Source organism: Urocampus carinirostris, chromosome 13 (assembly GCF_059441175.1).
Source record: "Urocampus carinirostris isolate Australia breed hairy pipefish chromosome 13, RoL_Ucar_1.0, whole genome shotgun sequence".
NCBI lineage: Eukaryota > Metazoa > Chordata > Actinopteri > Syngnathiformes > Syngnathidae > Urocampus > Urocampus carinirostris.
This window is the reverse complement of record NC_142361.1, coordinates 898,115-920,228: the sequence shown is the minus strand read 5'-3', so window position 1 is coordinate 920,228 and position 22,114 is coordinate 898,115. Positions and strand designations below refer to the sequence as shown.

Here is a 22,114-nt window from a genome sequence, read left to right as displayed (position 1 = left end):
TATAGTGCCTTTTTCATGTTTGTAAACAAGTGTGACTTATTGAAGCTGCGTGTGCATTGTTAAAGCAGAATGGCAGAAATCATGTTGGTTTATAGCAGCCCGTTCACACAAAAATATTGTAGATCATAGAAAGGAACAGCACAAAATATGTGCTAGCAGCAAAATAGTAACTTTATTTTAGTCATCAAGGTGAAGAAAAAAAAATCAGCACTGGATTTCTTCCTTTGAAGGTACTGAAAAATACGAAAAAATGTCCTTGAAAATAATTAATTTGACCATGAAAAGGCGTACAAACCCTGTCACTTAGCTCATGTTATTTAGCGCTGCGTATCTGTAATATTTAAATTGGTATTGATCGCAGTGCCAAGGTTAGCACATTTTCCAAACACGCAAAAGGTTCCCGGTCCAACACGTAGGTCGACCGGTAGATCAAGAGCTTTGCCTTTCAGCTCAGCTCCTTTTTCACCACGATGGACCGGTCCCGATGACGGCAGACGCTGCAACCGGCCCGTCTGTCAATCTCCCGTTGGTGTTATAACATCTCAAAACTGTTGCAATCTTGATGACTAGACAATATGAGAAGGTACAAAACAAGAATAGGAAATCGTCTGCCGTGTGATGTTATTGCGGTAATTTGAGGTCTTAACAATGACACATCCTGCCACGTCCCACACGTGCACTCGGGTGCCGAGCGAATGTGTTAACACACGTCGCGGTGTATTATTGATGAGCTGACAGCAGCGGTGGAGCTTGCCGGATTGAATAAAAAATCCTAAAGGCTAGCAAGGGGTGCAGATTGCTCATGAATTATTGGCGCTGCGCCGCCAAACTAGGGAGGTTCCCGCTTTGAACGGAGGGGGACACTTAACACTACTACCGTGTCCTTACGAGGTCCTGCAAAATCAGTTGATCAGTCACTCCCAAGCCCTCACTTAGCCGTCAGCTGCAGTGAAGAAACATGTTTTTTTCTCATTTCCAAATATAAGTCACCTTTTCATGGTTTGGGTATTGGTTGAAAAGTTATACATAATTTCAGAATTAAGACTTTAAAGGTGCAATACCAGTGGCGTTACCAGAGAGTGCCTACCCACAGGCTTATTCTGGTCACCCAAAGGAAACTGGAAAAAGTAGTGAGAGAAGTCTGAAAAATTGAATAAGGTAAACAAAAGACAAAAAAAGATGAAAATAACGTAAAAAAAAAGTAAACAGCTAGGAAAAAGGAAATAAAAATTAAAACGAAATATCAAAGAAAAGGGTAGAAGAAACCAAGCAAAAATAAATAAGAAAAAGATTAAAAAGTGAGACAAAAAGAGAAAGTTTGTCATGATTACTGATGTGGGGCACCTGAGTTTGCTCCGTTGGCACAACGGCCACGGATGCTGATTGGCTGCTGATCCCTTTTCAAACCCCCGTCCTCCCGTCAACGATTGTCAGTTCGTCTGCGAACCTCAGCTACACTCTAGGCAAGCCCTTTTGTGACTCCTGACTCAATCCTGCCCTGTTTCCCGTCTGATTCCCGGTGGCCGACCTCTTTTCTGAACCCGTCTTGCATTTTAGCTCCGCTGTCCCGGCCATCGACCTGTTTTTTCCTCTCTCGATACTACCTTCGCTCGACACGGATGTGCCACTACCGCATTCCAAACGATCTGCTACCTGTTACCGACGATCACCGGATCGTGGGTGCCAGCCCTTTACTCCTTCTAAATAAAGCTGAGTAAACAAACGCAATTGGGTCCCGTCTCCGTTTCTGGTCCGTGACAAAGTTAGGAAAAAACAGACAAAAGAAGAACAAAAATAAAACACAAATTATATAAAGGAGAAGAAAAAGAAGAGCAGATAATAAAGTAAAACAAAAAAAGTGAACTGTTAGGAAAAAAGAAACAAAGGAATGAATGGAAAAAAAGAAACATATAATGAAATAATAAGAAATATAAAATGTTGTGGAATAAGCACTAAAAAGGCAAGAAAACAATACAAAAGCTAGAAAAAGGACATAGAAGAAGAAAAAAGGGAAAAAAAAACATGGGATGAGCATTAAATCACTTTCCACACACTCTTTTCCTGCCGTCCCCCCATTAATGCTTCCTAATATGTTCCCCCGCGAACACCTTTTTTAAAAAAACATTAAAGCGGATATACTGTGGAAAAAAAGCTTGAAGACTATTTGAACTAAGGTGGGCATTGTTACCACATACTTAATAGAGAAAATATTCTACTTTCAACTATTTTAACACACCTCAACGATGCACCCTACCTCTAACCTGCAGAAATGACAAAAATGAGTATCAATTGATAAATCTTAGTTTCCATACCTTTTTATCTGAAACTTTACTGCAGAAGCTTCTTCATCCTCAATTGCTCATTTAATTAACAGGATGACTGTTGTAATTCTAGCCCACCAAAAACTAACTCTGGTCCAAGACATCATATTTGATGAAGAAAACTAGTATCTCCAGGGGGTGTACATGTGCTTGAAATCCTCGAAAATGCTCAAATTTTAATGTTGTGGTTTTAGGGATTAAAAAGTGCCTAACCCATCGGGTGTTCAGGTTTATACACCCGCGACTTGGATCGGGTCGGGCTGAATGTTTTAGGCCTGATATTACCTCTACTGGAAGGTAAGAATGAATACTCACCCAGCTTAACTTGCAAGTAGGTTTCCTCTCATTCCTTCCAACTCACAAATAAAAGTGACTGAACCCGATGACCAAACTCACTGGACCAGTTGCCCCAGCATCGGTCTTAACAAACGTGTCTTGTACACAATCATTCTCATCAGTGGGGTTTATAGCATGAGCCAAGAGATTTCCCGTGAGCTGATTTAAAATCCTGATAAACCAGAAGTCCCTGTAACACTGTAAGACTTTAGAAAGCTGGCCAGATCTGAAAATGTGTGAGGGCCGACTATTCAGCGTGGCATTCTTTGAAAAGTCTTTAATAAATTCACCCTTCATCAAAGGTTTGCAGTGCTTGGCGACCTCATAGCGCCCTTTAATAGCATTTTCATTTGACCCGCAAGGTCTTGTGAAAAAGCGCTGTTGTGCCGTTCAAAAACCTTACACTTGCTTCACCTTTTCACGATATTTGTTTCCAGTTAGCTTTTTTTAGTTATCATGTTTTCTCGGGCAGTGCTTTTTGATGTTATATTCTTTGAAACAGCCCCAGTCTATTGGTAAATTAGGCAGACGCACTTGATTTGGGTTTGGGTGAAAAATCCAATTTCCACTTGATTTTGAAGCGGTGGCCCTGACAGTCATTATTCCTTTCCTTATTTACAATCACCATGTTGGAAATGGGGTAAGGCTAAAATTCTCACAACAAAGCCAAGGGCAAGTTGGCCAAAGGGCTACTGTCATCATCTGGTGAAATGGTGTTTTTTATTTTTTTCTGGGTACAAATGTAGTTAATACATATCTAGTTAACACTGCGGCTAACATTACTGGTGGGCTACATATTATAGATTTTATGACATAGGGCACGGGTCAGTAAATATTTTGGGAAAGGGATGGTGGTAGTAAGATTATAGACATTTAAAACAAAAAAAGGAAATCCACTTTCTCTCATGATATTCATATCATCAAAAAACCTTGAGAAGGGGCTACTTCAGGGGTGTAAAACGTGGTGCCCGCAGACCTGTTCTGAAAATAGCTCACCTGTGCTGGGTCATTGTGATTTTATAGTAGAACAATTTTTTGGGGTTGACTTAGTCTACTTAATAACGTAATAAAGTAATTATTTAATAACGCAATAAGATAGTAATAACATGATAAATTGTTATTTTAGAAATTCAAACACATGAATTCCAGTTACTGGGCTTTATGGACAAAAAAAATCTACACAAGTTTTTATTATTTTTATTTTTAAGCAATTAGGAGAATAAAATGAGAATATATTCGTTTATTGAACAAATACATTTGTTTATCTTTCTCTTGACTCATTTTAAAGGAAATACAACAAACTATATTCCTATGTATGGGTATTAGAAAGCAAATTAGCAGAAAATTTTCTTCTTTTTAGCTAGCTATTTAGCTACCTTTTTAGCTATGCAGCAAACTATCTCGCTAGCTTTTCACATTTTTAGCACGCCATCTATTTTTCTATCCATAAAGCTAAAGTTTGGCCGCCTATCCAGCTTTTTTTTTAACTTTCTATCTGGCTATTTAGTTACCTTTTTACTTTTAGCTTGCTAACTAGCTCACTTTTAGTTGTTTACCTGTTTACCTATCTCTAACAGTCAAGCTACTTTTTGACCATTTAGCAAGCCGTCTAATTAAATTGTTATTTTAGAAAAGTATATCCAAGTTGGTGCCCTTTGCTATAATTAGTAACCAAAAGTAGCTTGACCCTTGAAAAAGGTTCGAGACCCCTTGCCTTGTCAGGACAAGAACAGAAAAAGGACCCACTTGCTTAAAGTTTATTGAAGGAACGAGGAAGGGCTGCGCCCATGAGCCGGTTTTCGCTCTGGTCCTCGGCTTGTGATCCGAACACGGAAGTGGATCTTCCGTGACAAGCAATGGTGGTGTCGTGGAAGGAAAAACGGGTCAGTAGCCGGGTAGCAGAAACGTGGTCGGGTCGGAAGCGAGTCGTAAGCGAGAACGGGAGAGTAGACGTAGTCGGAATAAAAAATGGGTCGTAAGTCGGGAAGGGAGAGCAGACCTAGTCGAGATCAAAACGGGTCGTAGGCGGAGACAAAACGGAGCAAAAACGGGACAGGCGGAAGTCAGGGGTCAAACAAAGGCTTGCCTTAAAAAACAGAGAATTACAGTGCTCTCCAGAATAGGCTGATGCCCCCGAGGAAGGTGGCCCCACTTTAGCCTCCAAAGGCATGGCAAAAGCAGTAACTGGAAGAGGCTGGGCCGGCAGACGGGCGTCAGGTCAGGCGAGCCGATAGGCGTCGGGTCAGGCGGGTCGACGGGCGTTGTCGGGTCGGACGGGCCAACGTGCGGGCAGACTGACGAGCCAGGCAGGTGGACGGACGAGCCGGGCGGGCGGGCGATCGAGCCGGGTGGGCAGGCGGATAAGCCGGGCAGGCAAACGGGCAGGTATACGGACGATTAAGGGAGGCAGACAGACGATCCAGCAGGCAGACAGACGACTTAGGCAAGCAGGCGGGCGAATCAAGCAAGCGGACGGGCGAATCAGGCCAGCAGACGGGAAAATCAGGCAAGCAAACGGGTGAATCGGATCCGAACACGGTAGTGGATCTTCCGTGGCGAGCGTTGGCAGTGTCGGGGATGGAAAGAACGGGTCGGTAGCCGGGACCGGGGAGCAAAAACGTAGTCGGGTCAGAAGCGAGTCGTAAGCCAGAACGGGAGAATAGACGTGGTTGGGATCAAAAACGGGTTGTAAGTCGGGACGGGAGAGCAGTCGTGGTTGAGATCAAAACGCGTCGTAGCAAACAGGAGCAAAAACGGGACAGGCGGGCGTCAGGGGTCGGAAAAAAAGCTTGCCTTGAAAAACAGAGGTTCGCAGACAAAATGACAACATGGGATTGCCAGGACAGGGTTTAATTAGTGGGGAAGCCAATCCGTCAACAAGGTGCAGCTGCGCCACATGGGCGGGGCCAATTTGGCGCCATGGCAACCGTGACAGGCCTGCAGTCAATGGAAAATATATTTTGGGACAGAACCGACGGTGGATGAGTGGTTAGCGCGTCCGCAACATAGTTTTGAGGTCAAGAGATTGAACTTTCCTGTGTGGAATTTGCATGTTCTCCCTGTACTTGTGTGGGTTTACTCCGGGCACTCCCCTGCCCACTGCCAGAAGATGGCTGGGATAGGCTCCAGCACCCCCGCAACTTTAATGAGGATAAGAGGTGCAGACAATGGATGAATGAACAGGACAGACAATGCTTTGTCACATGAATTAATTGCATAAAAGTGGCCATATTAGCATTGACAAAATAATAATAATAATAATAATAATAATGCATTGTATTTAAAAGCGCCTTTCAAGCCACCCAAGGACACTGTACAGACAATTAGAAAATACAATGTAAAAAATTGTAAGCAAAATATTAAATAAAAACAAGACATAAAATCATAAAAAAACATAGGAAATGGAGAAGCTATGTGTTGTTGGCAGTCCTGAACAGGTGTGTTTTTAGACGGGACTTAAAAGTGGAGAGAGGTGTGCAGTTTTGGAGGTCCGGAGGTAGATTGTTCCAAAGCTTTGGAGCAGCGCAACTGAAGGCTCTGGCTCCCATGGTGCTCAGGTGGGCAGGGGGCACTGACAGTCGGAGGAGGACGAGGATCTGAGGGAGCGAGTGGGTAGGTGCACCTGGAGAAGGTCGGACAGGTAAGGAGGGGCCAGGTTGTGAATGGCCAAATATGTATATAGGATGACACAAAGCTACTCTGTTCTAATGTGATTGCATGCATAAAAAGTGGAACCAGTCTGATTCTTTCCCATGTCCCGAACTTGATGAGCCACCCCCCACACACACACACACTAAAACCCCCCCACCCTCCCAGCCTCAGGTAGTGTCCAACCACCTTCTCCTGGCTTTTAGGATGCTGCTAATAGTGACCATATTGAAGAAACAATGCCTCAAATGCTACCTTTTAAAGGGCCGTGATTAAATTGCGAGCAAGTAGTAGGGACCTCATGACCCGCACATTGATTTTTACATCAGCAGACCGTGTAAGCATAACCTAAGGAAAATCTCCTCTGTGCACAAGCAACATAAGCGAAGATTCCTAGTGTCTGAATGTGTTCTACATGTGTGCCTTGATGCCAACGATGACAGTAGCACATTTACTGACATGACTCAGATAAGTGGTAGTATGGGTATTGCATACCACACAAAAACAGCAAGATTATTTAACATTGCTCTCTTGTGTGACACTCAAAAATTTGTCGGTTGACATCTCAAACCAGGGGTGTCAACTGCATTTTAGTTGGGCGGCATATGTTAGCAAAAAAAAAATTCACGGGGGGGCCAGACTAGTAGATTAATGAGAAAGAGAGTGAGAAGGAGAAAAAAATACAGAGAGAAATAGAGAGTGCATAATGGAGAGGGAAAGGAAAAAGAGAAAGAAAGAGGTGGAAAAAGAAAGAGAAAGAAAGTAAAAAAGAAAGAAAGAGAAAAAAAACTGCAAGAGAGAGAGACAAATAGGGAGTGTGACAAAGGGATAGAGGAAAATGGTGATAATGAAAGTGTGAAAGTGAGGAAAAAAGAGCAAAAAAGAGAGAAATAGAAACTAGAAAAAAAGAGTGAAAGACAAATAAAAATGGAGAAAAAGAGAGAGAGTGGGTTATAGATAAGGAGAGAAAAATAACAGAGAAAGAAAAAGAGAGGGAAGGAGATAACTTGAGGAAAAAAAGAAAAAGAGAGAAAGAGAGTGAGGACTGTTAAATGGTCAATCACACACATAGTAAGTCTACCCTGCTGCTAATCTGTTTGTCTGTTTTGTTTTTTGCACTACTAGGAGTTCTTTATACCTAGCCACTCCTTTGCACATCTGTTCTCCTCTGCACTATCGTACTACAGTGTTGTTGTTACTGTACAGTGACTTGTTTACCTGACTGCCCATTTTGCACATCTGGTTAGCTGCTACTCTTGCACTCTTTGCACTATTGTATAAAACTATACGTAGCCATAATTATTTAGTATATTATTAGTACTTCAATACTCCAACTCAATACAACATTTTATTTATATCTGTACATTCAAGGAAACTGTGCGGGTCAGATGTATCGACATTTCGTTCTGTATACACGTGTACTAGAACGACAATAAAGAATATCTGAATCTGAATCTGAAGATAGAGAAAGTTAGAGAAAGAGGGGAAAATAAATACCTAAATAAAGAAACGAATACAGAGGGTGAGAAACAAAAAATAAAAAAGAGTAAGAGAAAGAGATAAAGGGATAAAAAATAGAAAACGAAAGGGGAAGAGAACAAAGAGAGAGAGAGAGAGAGAAAGAGAGAGAGAGAGAGAGAGAGGTAAAGAGAGAGGGAGAGAGACAAAGAGAGAGAGAGAGGGAGAGGTGAGTATTTGTTGTGTCGTTGGCCGGATTAAAACCCTTGGGGTGCCTGATCCGGGCCGCGGGCCATATGTTTGACACCTGTGTCTTTGACGTTTCACAACTTCTATGCAAGTATTGCAAGTCAGACTTGTTGGTTGTCTTGTTGCATAGTGTGACACGCCCAAACACAATCTCCAATCATTTCCTCAGTGAACATAGGAATAATTTACACTTATAGTAATTTATGGTACAGCAAAAAACTAAGGAAAAGAATACAGCCCCTCGGTGAAGTCCGGGGTTAAATTCTAGCTAATGCACCCTTCCTGTGGGAAGTTTGCATGTTCTTCCTGTGCCTGTGTGGGTTTCCTTTGAGCACTCCGGTTTTGTCCTACATTCTCAGGTTGATGGTTGGGACTCAGGTTGTCTTTGTGCCCTACAACTGGCTGGCCACCAGTTCAGTGTGTCCCCTGCCCATTGCTCAAAGTTGACGCCGGTGGGCTCCAGCACACCTGCGGTGCAGAAAATAGAAGGATGTCCATTATTTTGACTATTGTTGCGCCTTGTTGTTCATTATTTAGACTGCACTGTTTACATCATTTTCAGTATCGGCCAATAATGTTGCTGTTATTCGATATCCCATACCCTTCAGGGCAGATCAGTTTTTTTTTATATAACCTAGTAGATTTAAATTAAAACAGGGGTCAGGTGTGGGCTGTTAGGGGCCGGTCACACAGCCGTTTGCGGCTGAATCACTGCCAGAAATTTCTGCCTGTGAGGCGGACGCTATTGGACGCTTTGAGATTGCCATACAGACGAGATACAGCAGTGCTTAACACGCGGTCGGAAATTCGCGCGCGGGTGGCAGCGCGAAAAAGTTTTGCGCTGCTCAATTCTTTAAAGCGCGGGTACACAGCCTTTCACGGGCGTATCGAGGCTGAACCACGGCCAGAAATTTCTGGCCGTGAAGCAGACGCTGTTGGGCGCTGTTGGACGCTTTGAGACCGCCATATAGACGAGATACAGCAGTGCTTTACTCGCGGTCGGAAATTCACACGCGGTTGGCCGCGCGAAAAAGTTTTGAGCTGCTCAAAACTTTGAGCACGTGTTAACCGCGGGCGGCACACGAGGTAATGACGCGGAAATGACGCGGAACGACGTGCTCTGGCCGCGGCCAGGGCGTGGTTAACACATGGGTAGGACGGGAAATTTCAGCGGGTAATCGTGGGTGGAGCATGGTAATAGCATGTTCTGCGCCTGTATCGCGGTGTTATTACGTGAAATTAGCGCGTTACGCGTGTGATGGTCTAACGCCTTTCTCCGCGTATATACAGCGCGATTTGCCGAGCACAGGTCAGTTGTGCTTGAGACGTCAAGGGGTGGACATGGATCTCCGTCACCGTAGTGACCTCGTCTTAATCCATTTTTATTTCTTGACATTTCTTTTCATTTCATAACAAGATAATAAAATAAAAATGAAAAGCTATTACAATAATAACATATTGGCTTCATCGGTGCCATAGCTTGAAATCTTGATCTTCATGGGACTGTGTCTTGAGCAGTTATGATTTCTACAGCCCGGTGTTATGCCGAGAAATACATCCCTGCCGAGATTTGCATCCCCTCGCTACTACAACCACTTTTACCTCGTTTTATCTCACTTTTATATCACTTTTAGGGAATGTAATGGCGAACATACAACCAAAACCACTTCGTCTTGCATTTGTTGGGAATGTAATACAACTTAAACCATTCCGTCTTTGTTTTTGTTGTGAACGTAATCGAACGATAATGCACACCGTATATAAAATCCTCCCCCCCTCGCGTGAACGCGCATTCTGCTGCGCTTCCAACAAAAGCGATCATATTCTATATAAAACGCTTATTAAAACAATAAAGCGAGCTAATTATAACAATTGGGAGATCCTAGTCTATATAACGCGTTTATTTAAACAATAAAGTGCGATCGTATTTTACAAAATGCGTTTGTTAACGCGGATGAAAATGTCACCAACGTCAATGCACGCTTCCAACAAAAGCGATCGCAGCAGAATGCGCGTTCACGCGAGGGGGGGGTTGCGTAGGAGTCGGATATGGGCACAACACCGGCACGGGAGCTTTTATACCCGTGGTCCACACGAAAAATGACGCGGAAATGACGCGATGAGGAAGCGAAACAGTCGCCGGCGTCTGTTTTGCGGGCATACTACCGATGAACAGCGGGTTGGCCAATTTTGCGCATTTTCCATCGCGGGCAACCACGGGCAAAAAAAAAAAAAAAACGCTAAATTTTAGCCGTGATTCAGCCGCAAACGGCTGTGTGACCGGCCCCTTAGACCGGAATAAGAATTTTGCATTGTCACAGTTTTTGTTTGTACTAACTTATCCTGATTGCCTTGCAAGTTCAAAATCCCTTATTTTGAGTGTATGCTAAATTCTAAACTTATCAATAACAGTAAAATTTTGCTCTCCTGGGGAAAAAAAAGAAACAGGTCTACTATGTAAAAAGATCTAAAATCTATTAATTTGCCAATTTGTGTCTTTCAATTTTGGTCAGGAAAACTTCAGTCATTTCATTACACTCCTCCTATTCTAATGAATCAATGTAAAATTTTGCCGACGACACTGCGATCGTGGGATGTATCAGAAATGGGCAGGAGGAGGAGTACAGGAAATTGATTCAGGACTTTGTCCGATGGAGCGACGCAAACCACCTGCACCTGAACACCACCAAGACCAGGGAGATGGTGGTGGACTTCAGGAGAACCAGAACTCACCCGGTTCCTGTAACCATCAAAGGAGAATGTGTAGAATTTGTCCAGACCTACAAATACCTGGGTGTGCAGCTGGACAACAAACTGGACTGGACTGCCAACACAGAAGCTCTATGTAGGAAAGGGCAAAGCCGACTTTACTTCCTCAGAAGGCTGGCCTCCTTCAAAATCTGCAAAAAGCTCCTGAAAATATTCTATGAGACAGTAGTGGCAAGCGCCCTCTTCTATGCGACAGCGTGTTAGGGAGGCAGCGTCAAAAAGAAGGATGCCTCTCGTCTCAATAAACTGGCTAGGAAAGCGAGCTCTGTTGTGGGCAAAGAGCTGGACAGCCTAACAACAGTAGCTGAGAGACAAGCACTGGAAAAGCTGTGGTCAATCATGGACAATCCATCGCATCCACTACACAGCATTATCTCCAGACAGAAGAGCAGTTTCAGCGACAGACTGCTGTCACTGTCTTGTTCCACGGACAGACTGAAGAGATCTTTTCTTCCTCATGCCATGAGACTCTTTAACTCTACCCGGCAGAGTAAAAGCCCACAGTAAACCACACCACCTACATTGCATATTACCGAGTCTTATTGCAATCTGTATTCTGTGTAGCACTATTTAGTTATTCTATATAACACGCTACAGTGGGCATTTGCACGTCACACTGGGTATTTGTATACTGTATTCTTTTTGCTTTATTATTGTATTGTTCTCAGCTCAGGGATGCTGCTGGAAATGTGAATTTCCCTTCGGGGATGAATAAAGTATCTATCTATCTATCTATCTATCTATCTATCTATCTATCTATCTATCTATCTATCTATCTATCTATCTATCTATCTATCTATCTATCTATCTATCTATCTATCTATCTATCTATCTATCTATCTATCTATCTATCTATCTATCTATCTATCTATCTATCTATCTATTTATCTATCTATCTATCTATCTATCTATCTAAAATATGTGTATTTTGAACTCCTCTTCTCTTTGCTCATAAATCAGCTCCATCTTCTTGGAGCAAGAGCCCGCCGGATCACGCCCAGGCCGTGGAGTGAAGAATATTAATTGGCCCTGCATATTAAAAGTAATACATGTATATCTATTTAAATAATAAGTGAAAACACATCAACTATCATATAAACATGCTTGCCTTTCAAATACTTGCATGTCAATAAACCTGTACTTATTTAACACAACATGAAGCTCCCCTATAGGATGTAGCTGAAATGATTGTCTTGCGGCTGCATGTACTCAAAAATCAAAGATTTTGTGAAAGACTGGACAAAACCTTGTATATGAAACCTTTGCGCTAATTGGGAATATTAAGTAGTTTGACGCTTGAAAAAGGTTGGAGACCCCTGCACTACATAATCCTGCGACATCTGGTGGTCAAATACTACACAGTGTTCCTCAAAAGGCAAAGTTGTAACATGAAGATTTTCTGTGTCTAAGGGGTGGAAAACGTGTTTTTGAGGGAATTTTCACCATTTGTTTTATTTTATACATGTTATTTTAATACATATATTGTAATTCATTTTTAAAACACTAAAAAAGTTTCTGTGCTATTTATTTATTTTTTTACTGTCATAATAGATATCACATGCTATGAATTTCAAACAAAAAAATGATGAGGTCAGACCCCCATAGAATAATCTGTAAAATAAACAGGAATCTGGACGGATGAGAGGTTTCACCCCACATATGTTAGCATGTATTTTCATAACACACAACATTTGGTTGCATTTAGGCCACTGCCCAGCATCGGCGGATATGGAACCGCAATAACAGGTTCACAACATGATGTCATTCACATGCTCACATCATGTTAGTTGCAACTCTTTAGAGTGGGCATTTTCTTCACATCACACACTATGGAATGACGGATTTGGGTTTTTCAGGGGCAATACCGATCCTGATTATTAGTATTAAGAGGAGGCCGGTAACCGACTTTTGCGGTAAAAGCTTAAAATGTTATACATTTTTTAACCATGCAAAAAGAAACAAAGAATAGAACAGTGCTGGAAATAAAATTACAAACTTATGTTATGGTAACAGCTAATTACGCAGTCTTCAATTTAAGCATGCTTTTTATGCTCTTTCTCAATCCCAACCATACACGCTTAATTGACAAACTAATGGTCTGATGAAAACTAATATGAGTTGCAACGTTCTTCCCTAAAACAAGTTAAATACACTTTTCACGCTAGCTCTTAATAACACCACCCTTTTCTGTCACTGAATTTTTAAAATCTCTAGATTTATCAGTGTTCTTGATTCCCAAGCATTTTGGGACTCAGGATTTAGCAGAGCTGCCTTTGTTTATTCTGTTGTAACGTTATTTTTCCTGCTTCAGTTACTCTGCCCCCGGTCACTTATCTAATCAAAATGCACGTGATGACTAGTGTCCAAGACAGAGGAAAGGAAGAGAGGTGAAAAGAAGCTCTGCTGAATCTGAGCCAAATAATTGATCTGTCGAATAAATAAAAATGCTGATACCAATATCTGTCAAATTCCCAAATATGTATCACACACAAATGCAAACCTGTACAGAAATGTTTGATACAAAAAAAAGCAGGTGTAGCCTCAGGTGGTGTTTTGTGCTGGAAGACAAAAAAGGGAATTTTAGAGACAGTTATAGGGGTGCTTTAGGCGGACACAGCATTATTTAAAAGCATGCCAAGAATTTCGACTCAGATTAAAGAACATGTTTAAAAAAAAAAGTCTGGCTGTCTGTTGTTCGAATTGGTTGTCTGCTTGTCATTTGCACATTGCCTTTATACGGCTAATTCATCCGTCAAACAAGCACAAATACAAATTATAGCTATTTAATTTATGACCGTGCAGGTTTTTCACTGCGTGCAAAAGTGTGTCTCATTGAGATCTTAGCTCTTCCAGTGTCATATAAGGCTAGGTTCACACCGCAGGGAAATCATATTTTTTGAAACGGAGAGGACCTGTATCAGATCTGTTCAAGTCCATCTGAGCCACATATATCCACTTTTTTCACACTAGCGTGAACTGTCGAAACACATAAATGGGACCTGCACGTCATCGATAGGCGGCAGACGTAACTATTCTGCCTTTAACAGGGCGTGAAGTAGCGGACAATTCAACAACCAAGGCGGATGAAAACACGAATTGTCATGAGTTCCTACATTGATGGAAGATGAACCCTTGTTTATTTGGTAACTCATGGAACAGAAAGCATTGCATTGCACACAATACATTTTGTTACGCAACATGTCGCTTGAGTTCATTCTTAGTGATAGTATCCTCTAGTGGTAGTTAACAATATTTAGCATTCAAAGGGGTAAAAGCAAGGTTTTGGTTTTATTTGATATTTGTGGGGGAAACGCTACTTAGTTAACATCCATGAGTACTTCCACAAACATGAAAGGGTTGCATGTGACGTCATGTTTTCTCTTATGGGCATGTGGAACACGTGTCATGTTCACACAGAAAGATCAAGACGCATACAAGTCAGATTTAGATGGAAATGTAAACGATCTCCCAAAGCATCGAATTTCACCCTCAAAAATCTGAATTGGACATTTAGCTCTGCGGTGTGAACCTAGCCCAAGTGACTGTTGTCCATTTTCACCTAGAAGACTTTAATCTTGTAGATGTCAGTTTTCAGTTTAATTAAAGCATTTTCGATTATGTGTGTCTGTTTTGTGAGGCGGTTGGCCAAGTTAACATCTCGACACTGCAACATGATCTCAAAGAACATAGTAATTTTCCTTTTGCTAATCATCTTGTATCTTTGATGTGGCTTCATTTTGTACCACTGTCAACATTTATGATTGAAAAAAAATATCTCAATGCCAATAGGCATTGTTACATTGCATCATAATACAATCAGGGTTTTATACTATCACTATATGCAAATCTTATTGTGGTTTATTTAAGTATTGATTACAAAGCAAAACACACTGATAAAACAAACAAAAAAGAGCAGGTGCAAAACATACTTTGGTACACACATTTTTTTAACGGTAGTCCATATCAAACAAAAACATCAAAATCCTTGTTTTCTGTTTCTGATCGGAACAGCGTCGCTAAATCTCCATTAAAAGGTTCACTTTCTTCACTCTTAGAGTAACTTTCTGAAAGCTCAAACAGTCTCGGCAGACACGTCAGCCCAAGTGTAGACAATCCATTATTTTCATTATAATCCACCGTAGTCCTGATCCGGGTGGAAAATGACACTTTTTTGAAACAAAAGCACCAAGACGATAACAATAACTTTACTAGATACACTATGCTGTTAGCATCTATGAGTTCTTCCACAAATTACGCATTGCGTGTGACATCATGTGCCCTCTTCTGCTTGCGGGAAACTGGTTGCATTCATACAAGAGAAGTCATAAAAGTTACAGGAGATTGCATACAATTTCTATTTAATGCATTTAAATCGATCTCACAAAAACATTAGTTTAAGCCCATAAATGTTGTAAGTCTTGACTCAGCCAAAGCTAGAACCTATGACCTCCCAGTCTCGGGGGCGGGCGCCCAACCCTAAGGTCACCAAGTTGGTATACGTCCGTCGCTTTACATGACACACAGGGCGCACTGCACGATAGGGAACAATTTGAAAAACATCTGAGACTTTTATTTGCCACTTAAGGTCGTTAAAATATGGTTTGTTTAAGATCAGGAATGTTGTAATAGTGGTCTGTGCATCCTTTTGACATTACTTGAGTAAGGGCTAAGCAAATAAATTTTACTGGAAATGAAATAAAATGATCTGCATTTATATAAATGCAGATCATTTCATTTCATATAGCGCTTTTCAAGTCAATGACTTCCAAAAGCGCTTTACAATGTGCTCCACATTTCCCAATAGCGGCCTTGTATTGCAGCCATGTAAGACGCTAACCTGCTTATTGGGGGTATTAGGGGTTCAGTGTCTTACCCAAGAACACTTGGACATATAACACGGACGTGCCGGGATTCGAACTGGGATCCTTTGATCCCAAGACGAGCGCTCTACCTCCTGAGGTACTGCCGCCCCCTGAACTTTTGGGTCGCAAAAACACTGTCACTCTTTCAAGCAAAGTCACGTTTTAGTGGTGTCATTCATGGTATGTCTTGTGATTTGATGTTCCTTATAAACCCAAATTAAACCTTGTGCTTAAACGCCAAACTGTATATACATTGTACGCAAAAGCAATCATGCTAAGTGTGTGTGTATGTGTGTTTTAATATAATATTGCTTTCTGGCATTGTGAGTGTGTTGCTCACAGCTTAATGAGTGTGTGTGTGTACAAGGAATTTAAATTACGGAGTTAGCCAAGTAAATTTTTGTATCTCCAATCTGCATGTTTCCAGTAGCTCGTTATTAAATTACCTCCCCATCGTTCACAGTGTTGAGGCACTTGATGAAAAAGACAATTACTTGCTTTTAATTGGCCATTTCACGTGCAGCGCACGTACACCTGCGCACATGTATGTGCATGCTTGTGTGTAGTGCATGAGTGTGATGTCATGACAATTGGACATTAGCTTGCCAGTCCCACTCAATGCCAGTCTCTTTTCACACTAGACATGAGACATTGCTGAAGAAAATCAAGCAATATTCAATTTGTTTGGATTCCAAGTTATTATTTAACTCCATTTGAAATATAATTTTAATGTATTTGTAATTGATAAACACGAGTTAATTTTAAATACATAAGTGTCCTAGCTCTTTAACTGGCAGTTGCCATTAAATGAGTTAACAAGCAGGAACAACATTGTTCTTTCTTCACAAAGATAAACAATATATCTCAGTGATGCTGTGTGCTTATGTAATGCTGCACTGCTTGTGTTTCGGTATATGTTGTGTTAAACATTATAGAACAGGTCAGAATTTATTATCTGAGGTTGTGGTGCGCTCGGGATCCATGCTTTCAACGTGATAGTGCACCACCCTACAGGTGCACTGCGCCGGCCCGTGTGAACCACACTGATTTGAATTTGTCCCACCTCAACCCTCGCTTCACGTTCTTTGTAACCGTAGCGGTGTCAGTTAAAACCAGTAACAAGCACAAAAAATAGGAACTTATTTATCTCAATTTTTGACCTGGTACCAAATGACCCATGGCCCGTTACCGGTCCTAGGCCCAGTGGTCAAACAATGCTTGAAGTTGTACAGACTTTGCAGGCCATGCAACAATAAGGTCTCTCCGTATTTTGAAGGCACATCAACAAAAGCCGCATGGCGTTCTCAGTTGTAGCCAGACACATGGACGGCATGTGTGTAATGGATTTTGTCTGGTGACTGCACTCCACTGGCTCCGCTCCCACAAAGAGGCTATAGGCCTTCATTTTAATGTGGGGTCACCCTGGATGTGTCACCCCCTCATACCCCTTTTTGGGCAAAAATAGCCAGACTATTGTGGCGCAGGATGAATAGCCAGCTCCATTGTGTTGCCCTGGGGGACGCTGTAAACTCCGCATATCTGTGGCGGCACGAGGGTCTAACTAAGGTGAGGGGTTGAGCTTGCCATTTACTCATCATCTTCTTGTTAACCCGGGCAGAGTGGACTGCTCGCTTTGCTTTGTAATACTTTTTCCTTCGTCTCCTTTGCGTAAATTACCACGGCTTCTGTTATGAGTTATCTTCCATGATGCTTCCAGCCTCCAATACGCCAGGGACAAGTAAACAGGAGAGAGAAGGGTTGCGATTTAAGGGGTAAGGTGCGGTAGACTGTTGTGGTGCATCCAGTTAACAGTTCTAACTGGACTGCCACTTTCCACCAGAGAAAGGAGATGTGATAAGAAGTGATAAAACCAACAGAGCCGAACACATGGGAGGTGGAGTTAAGTGGGTTTAGAGTGTACCAGTCCACTGTGAAATGAGCCATTGTGCACATTTTTTTTTGTATTAAGAGTACATATAGGGGTTGGGGATCTAATACTTTATTAGATCCCGAAGGACTTAAACAAGGTTAGGATCTATGAAATCTGAAAGAATGCTAGATCGCCCATTTATTTATTTTTTGAGAGGTTTATTTTGCTCAGCGATCAGTATTTGTGCACTACTTTATCTTCTTTTGTGGGTTTCTGGGGGATTTGTATGTTATTTACTCTTAAAATTGCAAATATGGAGGTCTGTGTATGGCAGAGATGTCCAAACTTTTCAGAAAGCTGGCCAGATCTGGTAAGTAGTAAATGTATGAAGGCCTGGCATTCTTTGAACAGTCTGTAATAAATTCACCCTGTGTGAAAGATTTGCCCACCCCTGATCTAGATGCTCAGCACCCCAAAAGTTCTAAACAGTAAACTGTCTCTAAAATTCACCCTGGTGGGAAGCATACGATGACATGGAATCCATATACGAATGATCGGAGGCCAAGTTGATATCTTGGGATGTGTATCTTCCTGTGCACGGTTTTGTGAGACTTTTATATGGCCCGCTCATGCTCTCGCTCGGTAAAACTAACCTATTTTCTTGTTTAATTAAAATGTGTGGAAATGTGCATGTGTTCTGTGAGGTGGGAGGAATGCGAGAATGCTCTGACATGGCAGAGCCCCATCAAATGAGGGAACGTCTGGGCTTTTATCACTCACAGCCTCCCCCTCTTGGCCTGTTTAACTGAGGAAGATATGGGAGAGTCGGGGAACATTCCTCTAACAGAACTCCTCTCCTTTGCAGGCCCTTTACACAAGGTCAGACGTGGGACATTGCTGGCTAACTGTTGACTGTCGACGCCCTGCTGGACTCCCACCTCTTGTGTATATATATATATATATATATATATATATATATATATATATATATATATATATATATATATATATATATATATATATATATATATATATATATATATATATATATATGTTATTTTTTATTTTAAAGCCTCTTTTTTATGTGGTCTCCTGTAGCACATGCACTAACGTGCTGATGCAAGATGGGGTAGATCAAGGGCAGACACACTTTTATAAGTGTTTGTTTCCAATAGAACTACATTGTGATGGCCGTATACAAGATAAAACTGAAAAAAAGTAACTGCACAACACAACATTACTGTGACCTACATTACTTTCTAAAAGTACTGCCTTTGCTGTATTACTTGTCGGAAGTGTTGCAGCTATGCCAATTATTCCCCCCAAAATTGCATAAAAGATTGCTAACACTGGCAAGGTATCACAATTCAGTTTGCCATTTGCGAGACTCATGATACATTACCAAGGATGATAATATAAAAACAAGGGTTGATTTATACAGATATCATGCATTTTGAATGCTTCCTAGTGGTAAAATGTGCATTTTTTTAAATACGTACATTAAATCAAGAAAATTTCAATTCATTTTAGACAACATCAGGCTCACCTAGAGGGAGCTGAAATAATCATGCTCCTATAAACTAAAAACCATATAAAAGGCTGGGCGAAAGAATGAGAGAAAAGTAAACCTCAGCATGAGAAAATTAATTAATTATTATTATTATTATTATTATAAGGTAATCCCCCTTCCAGGATGATCAGGCGAAATGGAGGTTGCAAGGGCAATGACAAACAATACAAAATATCATCAACATCAAATAAAGGTAATTCATAAGCTACAGAATGCACGTTTGTTTTAAGCCTGGATTAAAATAGTTCCACTGAGGTTGCAGATCGGAATCTCAGAGGGCAGAGCATTCCACACCAGCAAGGCTCGAATGGAGAACACTTTCGAACCTGCGGATTTCTTTTTGGCTCATGGGGACACTAGTAGAATATCATTTTGTGAGTGAAGGCAGTAACATAGGAGGGTAATTAAATCTGAAAAGATATGAGGGGGTAAATCCATGCATTATTTTGTTTGATACCAACAGAACCTTAAAATCACATCTTAATCTGACAGGGAGCCAGTGCAGGTCAGCCAAAATTGGTGATTAAACGTTCTAGTCTTATTTGAAAGCCTCGTTGCAGCATTTTGTACCAGATGCAGTCTCTTGAGTCTAGACTTCGGAAGACCAGAGAGTCGTACATCACAGTAAACGAGACAGGAGGTAACAAATGCATGAATTATAATCCCAACATTAGATTGAGACGGCATAGGGTGCATTTTTGTAATGACGCGAAAATAGAACAAAAATGTTCCAGTAATGTATAATGCTCAGGTATGCATAAAGATTTTTTTTTCCTTATATAGGAGGATAGCGCTGAATCTTGTTTTTTCTGCTAATCTGTCAGAAGGGGACGTGTCCCTCCAGTAATGAGGTCAAGCGCGTCCCTTTTGTTTTGCTCCTCTGCAGGGAGTGGCCCTCTAAATACTCCTTTTTCTGTGAGACTTTTGTTTCTTCGACTCTTGGCTAACGCTCCCCTTTAAGACGCAGAGCACAACAGTCCGGCGGGGGCAACAGCAGGAACACATAAATCATGTCCCCCCATTCCCTGAGAGGCCGAACTTTCCTTGGGTCATTGCACTGGTCAAAGGGTCGATTCAGCAGGGGCGTGGTCACAGGGGGTCACTTTTTGTGTCTATGTGGGTCCTTGTGTGTCCTCTTGTGAGAATGGACAAACAGTAGATTGAAATGTGAAGGAGTCTGGCTATTATTTATATCATACAGGGTTTTTAACGAGTGCTTGAAAACCTTGAGAATCCTTAGTGTGTTTTTAAGGTCATAAAAGTTATTGAGTTAAGTGCTTGAAAATGCTTGAAATAGTTCCCTTGCCATTTTTTTCTTGGCAGACTCTATAGATCACGCAATAAATGAAAACATTTTTTATAAAGGTGAGTGAACATGACGCCTGCTCCGGTGGCTTGTCATTATAGCGTTGTCATGTGAAGCATCACCACCACTAACTGGTAGCACCCAAGAGGATAGCTCTTTATAGAAAAACGGCATTTTTGGCTACTTAGATGTTTTTGTTTTAAATGATGCATTATCAATAATGATCCAACATTATACACCAAGTTATTTAGTAATGAATCATTTCATATGGTTTGCAAGATATCCCTGCAAAACAAATGAAATATTCACAGATATAAAAGAAAAAAAGTAAAATACAAAATACATTTAGATGTTCACACACTAAAGGATTTAAAGTCTAACAACCACAGAAAGACCCTGACAATGCAACACCATAAAACATAGATTAAAATTAATAACACTTCAGTGCCAAAAGTAAACTATAGAATAAAACTATTTACAATCATACTTTCACCAATTTTGACACAGAGCTTATGAAAAACTATAAATTAAAAAAAAAAAAAAAAACGCAAAAGATCAACTGTCCCTAAGGGGCCGGTCACACAGCCGTTTGCGGCTGAATCACGGCTAAAATTTTGCGGGTTTTTTTTGCCCGTGGTTGCCCGGGATGGAAAATGCGCAAATTTGGCCAACCCGCTGTTCATCTGTGGTATGGCCGGAAAAAAGACGCCGGCGACTGTTCCGCTTCCTCATCGCGTCATTTCTGCGTCATTTTCTCGTGTGGACCATGGGTATAAAAGCTCCCGAGCCGGTGTTGTGCCCAAATCCGACTCCTACGCAACAGGCTCACCCCCCCACCCCCTCGCGTGAACGCGCATTCTGCTGCGATCGCTTTTGACTTTTTCATCCGCGTTAACAAACGCATTTTGTAGAATACGATCGCACTTTATTGTTCAAATTAACGCGTTATATAGACTAGGATCTCCCACTTGTTATAATTATCTCGCTTTATAGTTTTAATAAGCGTTTTATATAGAATACGATCGCTTTCGTTGGAAGCGCAGCAGAATGCGCGTTCACGCGATGGGGGGGAGGATTTTATATACGGTGTGCATTACTGTTCGATTACGTTCACAACAAAAGCAAAGACGGAGTGGATTAAGTTGTATTACATTTCCAACAAATGCAAGACGATGTGGTTTTAGTTATATGTTCGCCATTACATTACTTAAAAGTGAGATAAAACGAGGTAAAAGTGGTTGTATTAGCGAGGGGATGCAATTCACGACACCGTGGGGGGGGGGGGGGAGTGGGGGGTTAGGGGAGATTGATCTATCTTCTTAATTCATTATCCATCATCAATCAGTCCATAATACGCTACAAAGCTCAGGAGCCGGGACTCTTACTCTCAACCAAAAGGCTAAGCTAAGGTCCCAGAATTAAAGTTTTTGCTGCGAATGCACCGAAAGATTTATTCGAAATGAAGAGAAACTACGCTGACGGGGATCCATGTTCACCCCCTTGACGTCACGAGCACAAATGACGTGTGCTCGGCATTCGCACTGTTTATACGCGGAGAAAGGCGTTTGACTGTCACACGCGTAACACGCTAATTTCACGTAATAACACCGCGATACAGGTGCAGAACATGCTATTACCATGCTCCACCCACGATTACCCGCTGAAATTTCCCGTCCTACCCATGTGTAAGCACGCCCTGGCCGTGGCCAGAGCACGTCGTTCCGC

At 41.5% G+C, this 22,114-nt stretch overlaps 1 protein-coding gene across 3 annotated transcripts in view; it reads left to right on the top strand.

Moving 5' to 3' along the window:
• meis1b (Meis homeobox 1 b) overlaps window positions 1-22,114 on the top strand; it is a 184,572-nt gene that overhangs the window by 150,124 nt on the left and 12,334 nt on the right. The gene's annotated exons all lie outside the window — the stretch shown is intronic.